At 36.8% G+C, this 12,385-nt stretch overlaps 1 protein-coding gene across 1 annotated transcript in view; it reads right to left on the bottom strand.

The window, feature by feature from the left end:
- CCHR12.PART0H16orf89 (chromosome chr12.part0 C16orf89 homolog) overlaps positions 1-12,385 on the bottom strand; it is a 334,640-nt gene that overhangs the window by 775 nt on the left and 321,480 nt on the right. The gene's annotated exons all lie outside the window — the stretch shown is intronic.

Raw genomic sequence — 12,385 nt, 5'->3', positions numbered from 1 at the left:
TCAGCTCTGTACTTTCTGACTTCTAGGGCTGGCTGCCATGTACCCATTTAACCTCTCATCGGGTTAGATGTTTAGTGACTTCCAGCACCACTCTGTAAATTCTTGGTGATGTGATTGGAGATTTTGTGTTTGAAGACAGTGCCACAATCTGCATTTTGCCTTACTTTGGCTGTAGCATCCTTGCCAAAATAAAAATAAAAAATGACTGCTGCCACCCTTCAGCTGCTTCCAATGTTATGCAGCTATTCTTCTACTCTGCTGGCAGCCTGTCTGTGTCAGGCTACTGCACATGCCACAACTTCCAAAAGTCCAATGTTAAAGAAGATGGCAGAATCTGGTTTCACTCTACAAGGTGTACATGGCCTTCTGTGTAGAGATAGATGCTTCCACAGGACTTTTAGGGTCTTCCCCTTCCCTTTCTGTTTTTCATACGATGGTGGTCTGTTGAATTTGACACACTGCAGTTAAACAGCATAACCTAACCTCACTTACGCCTTTGTCAGTTGCTTTCAGAATTCTGTATAAGGCAGAGCTTCTTAACAGCTGATTTGTTGACTGATCATGGGGTTGTCCACATGCTTTTACCATGCTATGCTGGTAAAAAATGTAGAGAATAAGGATATGTCAAGTTGTGGAATTACTATATGTAATAATAATAATAATAATAATATATTTACATATTATGCAAAACATTTCAAATTTGGTCTTGAAGAACAAAGCTGGGGTAACCACTTGACCACCAGGGTATATTTAACTTTGTTGTGAAAAAAATCATGTGTGTTCTGGCAAATCATTGAATTTGGAAGACTATGTTAATCTTTACTGAAAAAGGGACCCTGGAAGTCATATCTGGCTAACAGCTTGACCACCAAGTTTTATTATTTACTTGGATAGAATTATGAAGTATATGAAACTGAAAATTGCAGAACCACCAAAGCATCTATATTCATTGGAAAGGGATTTTGGCGAGTGGGACAAATAGGCAACCATTATACTATCTGAACATTTCAACTTTTACTTGAAAATGGGGTGGGATGCTACAGAGTCATGAAAAGACTACCATGGAGTATTTTTCTTTACTTTAAAGACCCTGGATGTAAGGGACAGTGTAAGTAGTGAAACAGCACAGGATATAGTTGCATTTACTGAAAAGAGGATTGGTGATATTGACGTCTATTTACTAGGTAGGGGAATCCAGGGTTGGGAGAATCACAAGACAACCAAGGGGTGAGTGTTGGCACCACTGGATAGGTAGGGTAAGGTAAAACACAGCAGTTACAAATAGGCTTATTACAGTCCCTTTAGGAGATAGGATGGGATAAATTTCTAACAGTTTATAGAGCTACACTCTATATCTGTGCATTATGGTGCAATTGTCCTGCAACAGACATTTGAGGCATTGGACAACAGCAGAATGCACAGCCACTAGTGTTACACAAGGCTTTAGTAGTGCGCCTCCTTAGTCAATCCTAATCACAGTCTAAGCGCAGTTAAAGAAAACATATTTCATAATGAATATAGGGCTTAATTGAAAGTTAGCTAAATATAAATCTCAGAGTATGCTGCATATTGTCTTTGCTGATTATTGACTTGGACACATAGCGCTCAATTGTCCAGATTTTTGCCTTATGTTTTTGGCCTGTTCCTCATAAAATGTGTGGTTTTCTGGGAGATCACTGATGATTAAAGCTACTAAATAATTATATATATTAAAGTTTCAGACTTCATATCTTTCAGAAAATGCACACTAACTCAAATCCTGTTTTTCTAGCAACTTTCTATGTTTCTAAAAGCAATATTTAAAATCTGTCCCTATTTTTTGGGCCTTTGTTCTTCCATTATTTTAGGCTTTGTTCAGATTTCTTGTGTTAAGAGATTGAGAGCTATGCTTGGAGAAAAAGCATGCAATGGAATCTAAAGAAAACTGACATGCAGTTATATTGTACTATCCTTTAAGTAGATTAAGCCAACTATGCATTCCTATAAAGCTACAAACATCTTCTCTCAGATTTATGAATAATCCTTGCTGAAAGGCATGCTGCTTTGCTCTCACGATGCAGTATCAATAGACTATGTATTTATTTTATTACTGCAGTTTGCTAAGCGGGTAAGTTTGCTAGTCAGCAATGACACAGGCTAAGTGGTAAGTCAAAATTTATATTAAACATGGAGTACTCAAAGTAAATATTGGACACCGCAAAATAGTGGCATGCATAGTCAGAAGAGCACGAGGAAGGCAGAAAAAATTAGTAAAAGTAATACACATTTTAACATATGAACGGATTTAACAGTAAGTCAGAAATGACAAAAAGAGAGTTCTGTGTACAGTGGCTTTTGGATGGTTAAAATGCAATCATTCTCACAAAAGCAAGAATAGGCTGTGTCCTTTTCAAGGTGTTCCTTTAGTTTTCTTTTGAAGAGCTGCAAGATTCTTTGTTGTTTGACTTCTGGAGGTAGACCATTCTATATGGATGGACATATTTTAGGGAAGGATCTTACGCCAACGGTTGTTTAAAATCATGGTTTGACAAGGGAAATACTTTCTTCATTACTCTTCTGAAGGGTGTACGTTTGCTGCCTTATTTGTAGCTTTAATTTCAAGGGCGGACAATGGCCCTGCATTACAGTTTTGAAAATACGAGGAAGAATGGCTCTGCTAGTCATAGGTAGTCATTTAAAACTAAGCATGTCAGTCTGATGACTGTTGTGATCAGCAAGTAAAGCAGATCTGCAAAGCTGGTTAACAGTAGTGTGTAGTATTTGAGTGTCGGAGCTGAAATATAAGGATAACATTTTTTTCCTTGGTAGAATAGTGGAGGCCTCTACTGGCTGGGTTGAACAGCAAAGTCAGTCAGTACATTACTGCAGTTGAAACACATATTCCATCTCCCATTATCCTCACTAATCAAGTTCCCCAGTAAAAAAAAATCTCAGCAAAGAAGGTGCTGCTTTCCCACCTTAACCATTGTCAATTCCCTCATAAATGTAACACAATTAGAAGTCTCACAGCCACCTGTCATATTCCCACTGACTGAATAAACAGATACTAACATATCAACACCCACAATATCAAATTCGCAATCATTGCCAGAAAGTGTATACATCCACTCCCTCCTGCCCTGTGGTTGCATCCTTGATCATTGTACAGCAATAAGTAATGCTCTCCCTTTTTCCCCATTACAAATACTTACTTGCTAAGTAAATAAGGCATCCTCATTTTTCTCTGATGTTATGTACCTGCATGTTGTAAAACAGTGACTAGGTTCTCTGTGCCAACTCACACTTATCATACAATAAATGATATATAAACAAGATGCCCTTCCAGTTTCTCCTTGTTATATTTCTGAGGTCAGTATTTTAAAATAGACTCCCTCAAAGCTCCATCTTTGTTGTTTGGTTCCTTCACTATGATTTCTTTAGTATGTATAACTGATAATTTAAGTGGCACCTGTTGTATACTATGACCCGGCAGATTTAGGTTCATTTAGAGATCCAGTCACTAGAGGAGTTGGCTGAAGAGGAATGGGAATGATGAAGCAAAAGGCAGAGCCTGCTCACATCTCTCAGTGCAGATGGCTGAGGGCACATTTATATGGATGTGCACTCTAGTTACAATCCCAAATGGAGACCAAACATAGAAGGACATATCTGCCTTTAAAGGATGTATATGGGGTGATGTAACTCATGAAAGCAGATGCTGCCCATGCAGTACCCCACTGCATGTCCTCTTGGGTCCATGCAGATATGCACAAGGGTATGTTGGGTATGAAATTAAAAAAAAAATCCTTACAACTGTTATATGATAACCATGCTGCAATCAACTCTTGCCCAGTTAAAACAACTGGGAGGAGTTAAAGCAGTCAACCATATGGTTGGCAAGCAATGAGAACCAACAATATAGCAAACATAAATAAATAAATGATCTTTTTGCAAAACAGATGCAATTGCCTTTCATTATACTATTTCTTAATGAGGGGTGGGTCTTTACTCCATGTAGCTTTGACATATGGCTCCACTGCCCAAGAAATAGGTACTGGACAGGATATGACAGATAACAGCTATTATGCCATAGTTTCTGTGACGAGAAAGTCCCTGCCAGCTCTCCTCCCCCACTGCCTACAAAAATACTCCTTATGCCTTGCTAGTGTTTATGCAATTTTCAGGGCTCAAATAAATGTGAGCATTCGTCTCCTGGTCTACAATGGGTACTTTAAGAATTATGTGCAGTATTATCAGAAAGCACATTCAAAAACATGACTAGTAATGAGTTCTGTGTTGTAGTGGGCTGGCTTGGGGATATTCATAGCATTACAGTTCTGTGAAAATGTGACTCTGAAACACAGTCATCCATCTCTGAATGCTACTGTCTCAATAAGTCCCTTGCATGATAAGCAACAGGTTTATGTAACTCCTTACCTATGATGATATTCAGATGTAGTGAAATTGTGCTTAACTGTAAAAAACAAAAAATGAGCAAGATACATAAACATACAAAGTTACCCTTTCCCACATTCTAACAGACTTATTAGGTTTATTTTTTTGTATATAAAATATGTCATTGTAACATCTATTGCTAAATCAAAATATATAAATATCTCTTAATAAAATATGGCTGGGATTCAAAAATATTACCCGCAGTGATAAGTTCTCTTTATTGCTGGCAGTAGCCATTTCCAATTCAGAAACAGCCCTATGGCAGTGGTTTGTGTTACACCTATATTGAAATATCAAAACATATAAGTGTCAGGATAAATTTTCTGTAGTAGAATTATTTCAGACATTGCAACTGACAACATGGAGTTTTGTATTTCGGACTGGAAATGTTTACAGCAAATTGTATACATTTTTGTTGTTAGATGCATGGACTGGGTCTAAGTTCTCTTTGAGGTGAAAAGTTAAATAATTAATACTTGTCTGTCCTAGAGAGCATTACTAACATGCTATATATATGGTTTAGTGTAGTAAATTGTAAGTAACCTCTGCCAAGCAGGAGGAACAAAGAGAAAAAAGAAGTAATCTTTCACTCTTGTACAAACAGGAACTAATAAGGTACAAACAGACATGTAAATTCTCAGGATACTTGAAAGTTGCCATATTAAAGACAGAATTCTTTACTATTGAAGCTGTTATGGCAAAAGAAAAGTTTCAAAGTTTTACTTTTTTTGCAGTACAAGGTTTAGTCATGAACTAGCTAAAAGGCTCTAAGCAGTTGAGTTTGTCACATGATGCCTGTTGTTTTGAGTTGCCCAAGGAAGACGGATGAAAATATATAATAATCTAAAAAAAGACAGATCCTGGGATCATTAACAATCATGCAGGCTTCGTGCTAAGTCTGCACAATTTAAGTGTTAATTGAATATGCATGCTGATCATTGTACCTACACATTTGCAAACACATTTTCATGGCCAGCAATAGTGTTCACTATGTAAAGGTGCTTGTAAAAAAGAACACAAAATAGACAAAAAATGGCTTGCCTATAGACAAACCTAAGATTATAGCAGGCTTTGTAGCCCTGAAATATTAAGGGCAAGTACAGTGAAAGAATTCTGAAAGGGGGAGAGAAATGGGGGAATTGTACACAATAATGGTTTGTACTGCATAATTAATAGGGAAGGGGAATGAGTACAGTATACCCATATACTGCAGGCAAATATGCTGAAGTGTCAAATAAACATTTCCAACATAAATCCTACAATACTGATGTAAATATATTTAATGTCAATGACAATACTGGAGTTATGCACATAAATAAAAACAGACATGCTAACAAAGGGTGTGATAGGGATATAAAGCTGCAGTGTAACAAAGGGAAGTTAAAATGTGATATGCATGTTAATAAAAAGCTGAGTTCAGATAATAGTTAGCAAGGACAGAAGATACATTATGGGGTGAATGCACAGACTACATTTATTGCAAATGAGATATATATATATATATATATATATATATATATATATATATATATATATATATATATATACAGGGAATTTATATTAGCAAGATGTATTCTCCATCTCAGCATGTATGCACAAGAACAAATGAACCTTACAGCTGTTGCGTCATACACACCAGAAAGGGGCATGGTTTTGCAAAAAACTATTATTGGTACCCATAGGAAAGGGGTTCATCCCTATAAGCATGTAATAGACAAGCAAGTGTTGTATTGTCATGTAAATGCTAAATGGTAATATAATAACACTCAACATGCATAACTGACAAATGACAGCACAGACTAGATGACATTTCATGATTTCTAGTCTTCACTGGTAATTTGCAAACATCCCAGACATCTTTATACTGGACATGCTCACATAAAATTACAAGGAACGCTAATATAACAGCAATTCAACAGCACCAACACACATCAGAAACTGTTATAACAGAGGACCAGTCACAGTTTCTGATGGTCTGGCAGCATGGCATACAGGAAGACACATTTATTGATGCCCTCATCTGCCATTAAGCTGTATAGTGTGATGAAAACTATTGCAGTAATAAAAAAAATGTCCAGATGAAGTCATGCAATGCAGAGTGTAATTATTTTGGAAATAGGTAATGCCTGCGAGCAATAAATGACATAATAAACATTCGCATCATGTCAAATTCAAATACATGCCAGGACAGATATCAGAGAGAGGAATACTAATCATGGATGCCACAGAAATATGTGTATTGGTTATGTCATGAAGAAAATGCTTGAAGGGCTTACAGCACTTTCCAGTCATGGAAAGGGGGTATGGATGCCCTACCTTCTAGGATATTAACCTAAAAAAGGTGGCCCTCTGACTGTGCCATAACTACTGTTTGTGTGTAAGGCACTGCTGTCTGAGAAACGGATGATACCAGATTCAAACACCTGCCTATAACACTAGGTTCCTTACAGACTGCATGTTCATAGGTTCATAGGTTGGTACTAAGCTATTGGCCCCAGGGCCTATACAAGCCTAGCCATAACAATTCCTTGGATATTTCTTCCCACAATATTTACTTCCCTGGACCCCTGTCTAGCAGGGCGACTGATGTGATTCCTGGGGTGAATTTCCTATCTCCCATCCAATCGTCAATGTTCCTTTTGAAGACGGCCAAGGAGGTGCTCTGCTTGACATGTATGGGCAGTCTATTCCAGAGTATGGGGAGTCTCTGGGTCAGGAACCTATCCCTCCAGCATGTTTTGTTCATTGTGATGACAAGGTTTAGATCCCTGGAGTGTGTGGCACTGAGTGATTGGGATTTCTTTAAGTGGAGCATGTCCAACAGCTCAGGGTTTGACATGGCCCTGTATGTTAAGCAGAGATTGCCTCTGAGTAGACGATATGCCACAGAGTATAGCTGGAGTTTTTTTAGATGGTCAGCATACGGCATCTGCTTTAGGCCTGTGATTCTTTTAGTGAGGTATTTCTGCAGCCTTTCCAGCTGTTGCAGATGTCTTGTCAGGTATATACCAAACAGAGCATTGTACTCTATAATGGGTCTAATGAGGGATGAGTACAGTGGGACAATGACCTCCTTTTTTTCTGTATGAAAAGCCCTTAGTGATGAGGTGTGCCACATAGAAGGATTTTCTGACTGTTGCGGCAATGTGGTTATCAAAGGTGAAACCACTGTCCACCTGTGTCCCTAAGTCTCTCATCACACTTTCAGTGTTTATTATACTGCCACCTATGTGGTAATTCATGGGTACATGTTTTTTTCCCAAAGGGGATAACTATACATTTCTTGGCATTAAGCTTGAGCCCATGGCTCTGGCACCAAACATCTGTTTCTTTAAGGCCCTTTTGTAGAATCATTTGGGGATTCAATAATGGCTCCCAGTTTGCAGTCATCTGCGAACTTTGTTAGCCAGAGTCCCTTAGTGTTGGCCTGTACTTCAGAGGAGTAGATGACAAACAAGAGCGGTCCCAGGACTGAACCCTGAGGTACTCCACTTGTCACTTGTCTAGAGCTGGATTTAGAGAATGCTACTTTTACAGTCTGGGTTCTGTCAGTAAGCCAGTTGGCAACCCATCGAGTGACATAGGGATTTATGCCCAGCTTAGTAAATTTATCTATGATTCCAGAGTGGGGGATGGTGTCGAAGGCCTTGGCAAGGTCCAGATAGGCTGTGTGGACCGCCTTACCCTCGTCCAGGCATGTGCCACAGCAGAAAACAATGGAGGCTGTCACAAAATAACTAAAATCAATCTGTGTGGTAAGAAAGAAGTTACTAATATAATATGAACAATCCACACATGAACAGTACAATATCAATACTTCTTTGATAAAAGAATCCATCATGTAGTACACACACTGTAAATACAGCAACAAAAGCTCTTCAAGTACAGCAAGGTGCCATGACCAAAAAATACAGAAATGCCAATTCAAAATAGGCCACCACTCAACAGGATCATGAAGTGATAATTCTGAAAGTTTTTATTCAAAAAATACCATTCATCTAAGAAATGGTATAAAACAAAACAAACCAGTTTTGGCAACAACTGCCTTCATCAGTTTTACAAGGCCACATCCCACCACTGCATTTATATAATACAAGCTCATTATCAATTGGTTGATTATAAATATTCATTTAAACCTGGTGTAAATAGTGCCCCAACCTTATATTCCAAGCTTTCTCTTTTCTATTTAAAATATCATGCCATCCAGCTTTATTCATTCTATTGGACCCAATCTTATCAATAACAATAAAACAAAATCTAGCAATAGAATGTTTTAAAGTATGTTTAAATAAAGCATTAGATAACCGTTTATTCCTTATATCACTCATATGTTCTGAAATTCTAATCCTGACTGAATGTGATGTCTACCCAGCATAAAATGCTAGAAACAACACATACATGTGGCAAAATGGTTCCCCTTCAAAACATCTAAAACTCATAACATCTAAAATCAAAACATCAAGACCAAAACATCTAAAACCTAAAACATCAAATTTCATAACTTCTAAAATGTATAATATGGAATAGTGCAGCATCAAATGTGTAAATGTTATAGTTTAATCTGTTAATCTTGTGGTATCACTATGATATGTTGTAGTTTTTATTTATATAGTCATTATTTATATAGTGTAGGAATTTATACTATTTATATAGTGTTTATTTTTCCACTCTGTATGTGTTTTTAGGCCATACAGGTAAGTTATATAGACATTATGTGTGCATTCTTTATGGTGATCGTGATACAGTGGGGTTAGGAAATTAACTTTTTCCCACTGTAGTCCCCCTCTGCACAAATATAGTAAAACGTGTGTTTGTTAGTTTGGTGTTGTTATGTGTGGAGAGGATGTTATTTTCATGTGATTTGTAGTGTTCAGTGTTGTCATGCACATTTTAGATGTTATGAAATTCGATGTTATGGGTTTTAGATGTTACAGTTTCGATGTTTTGATTTTAAATGTTATGAGTTTTAGATGTTTTGGAGGAGAACCGGCAAGATACACAATTCAATCTCAGCTGCAATTTGCAAAAACACGAATGTCAAAAAAATTGGAAATATTTTTGGTTGTGAATTGTTTCACTATAAATGTACACATTGAGCAATGGCCACAAGGCTGGCATTCCTTAAGGATACCTCCATCTAAAGTAGTTTGTTGTACTAATACTTGAGGTTTCTTTTTATAATGACTCAATATACTACCCAAATGAAGGTCTCTACAATAATGTTGTGTCTTTCGGCTTTTCCCGGTTAGGGGTCACCACAGCGGAACTCCGATCCACTAATGATTGGCAGTAGATTTTTACGTGCCGAGTTCTCAGCCCTGATGCACAACCTTCAACGAAGGTACGCCCATTCACGCATGTCTCCACACAGAAGACGCTTTAGCTTAGAATCGAACAGGACAACATCTTACTGTAAGGTGACAACGCTACCGCAGCACCACCACAATAATAAAACAAACAATCTTGATGGCATAATTTCAGTCAATGTATTATCTGTTAATAAAATAGGCCAATTTTTCTGAACAATGTTCTTAAAAAGTGATATATTTCTCCCCAAACTAGTCATTAATCTCAATGCATTATTAGATACTTTACTCATTACTGCAAAACATGTTCTCTACTTAAATGTTTGATTGAATCACATACCTTATACAAATTATTTCTATTGTATTCCCTAATACAAAATCTGTCGATTAATTCAGTCTTATGCTTCTCAAACTCTGTATCAAATTCTCCTTATTCTTAGAAATTGTGATTTCAGTATATTGTGTATAATATGCGCAGGATGTAGCATATAACAACGTGCTGAATTGTGGATATTTGTGACTAATACTACTATCTAAAGTCCCATCCTGTAAAACCTTAATATCTTCATCAAGGAATGTAATATTGCTATGATTATGGTGCACAGTGAATGTGATCCCCAATTTGTTTTCATTCAAATACTCCACAAACTCATGCAGATATGTCAGATCTGACTTTCATACTAACCAACAATCATCCAGGAATCTGTGCCAAATGTCAATGGACTCTATGAAAATAGTATGACTAGAATAATATATAATCTGTTCTTCTATAAATCCCATAAACAAATCTGCATAGATGGGGGCAAAATAAGCCCCCATCGCTGTGCCCTTAAGTTGCTGATAACACTCTCCATTAAAATAAAAAAAAAAATTTTGACAAAACATGTTCTGTCAAACAGCAGAAAAGTGTTAAATCCAAGACTACAGAAGGGAATGTGATTAAGCCAATATTTTAACGCCATCAACCCGGCCCAGTGTGATATATTACTGTATAAAGCAGAAACATCTAATGTACACATATACCACCCCTCTTTGAACTGCATGTCCAATATGATGTTAAGAAATTCAGTAGTATCTTGTATCCTGGAATGCACCGCCTTTAATAAGGGCTTTAAATATTTGGTTAGATATTCAGATAAAGGATCCATTAATGAACCCCTACCTGAAACAATTGGTCTGCCTGGTGGATTTGTGAATTCTTTGTGAATTTTAGGCAATAAATACAAACACTGCTGCCTAGGATCCTTGGCAGCTAGATAAAAAGCAACAATCTTTAGTGATAATACCCTCTTCCACAGCTAACTGTAAGAATTTATCAGTATCATTCTTAAATTAAGGAATAGGGTCCAATACCATCTTTTGATAAAATCGATGGTCCAGAGGTTGCTTCTCAGCCTTAGCCATATATATATATATATATATATATATATATATATATATATATATATTTATATAGTCCAGTCCCAAACAATCACTTTTCTACCCTTATCTGCCTTATTAATTACCAACCTATTGTTTTTTTCTCATTTTATCAAGTACTACCTGCTGATCCTTAGGCAAATTATTTTTGAGAATACTCTCATTAGATTTAAAATTAAAATGTAATTCTTTCACTACCCTTTGTTGAAAAGTGGCAACATATTTATGTACAGGGGGCAGAAAGTTTGATGGTTTAAACCTAAACTCACTCACATTCTTCTCAGTAGATGTATCATAATTATGAAAAAAATAGCTTGAGATTCAGTTTTCTATAAAATGCAACCACATCCTTAGCAAAAACATCCTCAGAAACAAAATTGCTTGGTACAAAATTCAACCCTTGATTCAGTAATTGTACCTCAGAATTTGCCAATTGGACAGATGATATATTGTGTACATTAAAATTTCCTTTCAAGTGGAAACTAAAAGATGCAGTAATGTTTCTAGAGATGGTATTTCTTTTATGTTTTCGACCAGCTCTCCTTCTGGACCTAAAAGGTTGAAATTACTTTTCTTGGTTGCTGGTGAGGTCTGTGCTGTACATGTATCACTGTCCTCTGCTGAAGAAGAGTCATCACATGATGATATACTAATATTTCCAGATTTCTTAAGTATGGACTTTTGCCTCTTACTTGTACTGTGTGTAGGCCCCTGACCATTCTTAGAAAATTTGACAGCTTTTTGTACATTAAATGGCTGCCTGTTACTATAATCTTTAGGATCCCTATTGAATTTTTTTAACTTTTAACTTTTAGTCAATTTAGTAAAATGTTCCTTGTATGAAACATGTTTTTCGAAAACTTTAGTTATAGTACGTTCACAAAAAGATGTTAAGATATTAACAAATGCCATTGATGCTGTTTGTTGAGCTTCCGCCCATAACAAGGTATCATCCCCCTGTTTAACTAAGGGCTGAAAACATATCCTTAATCCTGGTGGGGTAAGCCATTTGGCTTTATATGTTTTAAATAATCTGAAATGCCATATATTGGAATGCAACACCTTCATGGCTGTTGTTAATTTGACAAACATATTACCACATAAAGCGGATGTATCATTGGCCTCCACATTTAAACTTTGTACACACACTGTCCCAGAACTGAACCACAGTCTGTCTGTTTCAGGATCAAAGGAGATTACTAGGCTATTGACCTGGAGGTCATTTT

Source organism: Protopterus annectens, chromosome 12.part0, assembly GCF_019279795.1.
Source record: "Protopterus annectens isolate FY-2018-M chromosome 12.part0, PAN1.0, whole genome shotgun sequence".
Taxonomy (NCBI): domain Eukaryota; kingdom Metazoa; phylum Chordata; order Ceratodontiformes; family Protopteridae; genus Protopterus; species Protopterus annectens.
Note: the sequence above shows the minus strand (reverse complement) of the source record. Positions and strands in the feature narration are given on the sequence as shown.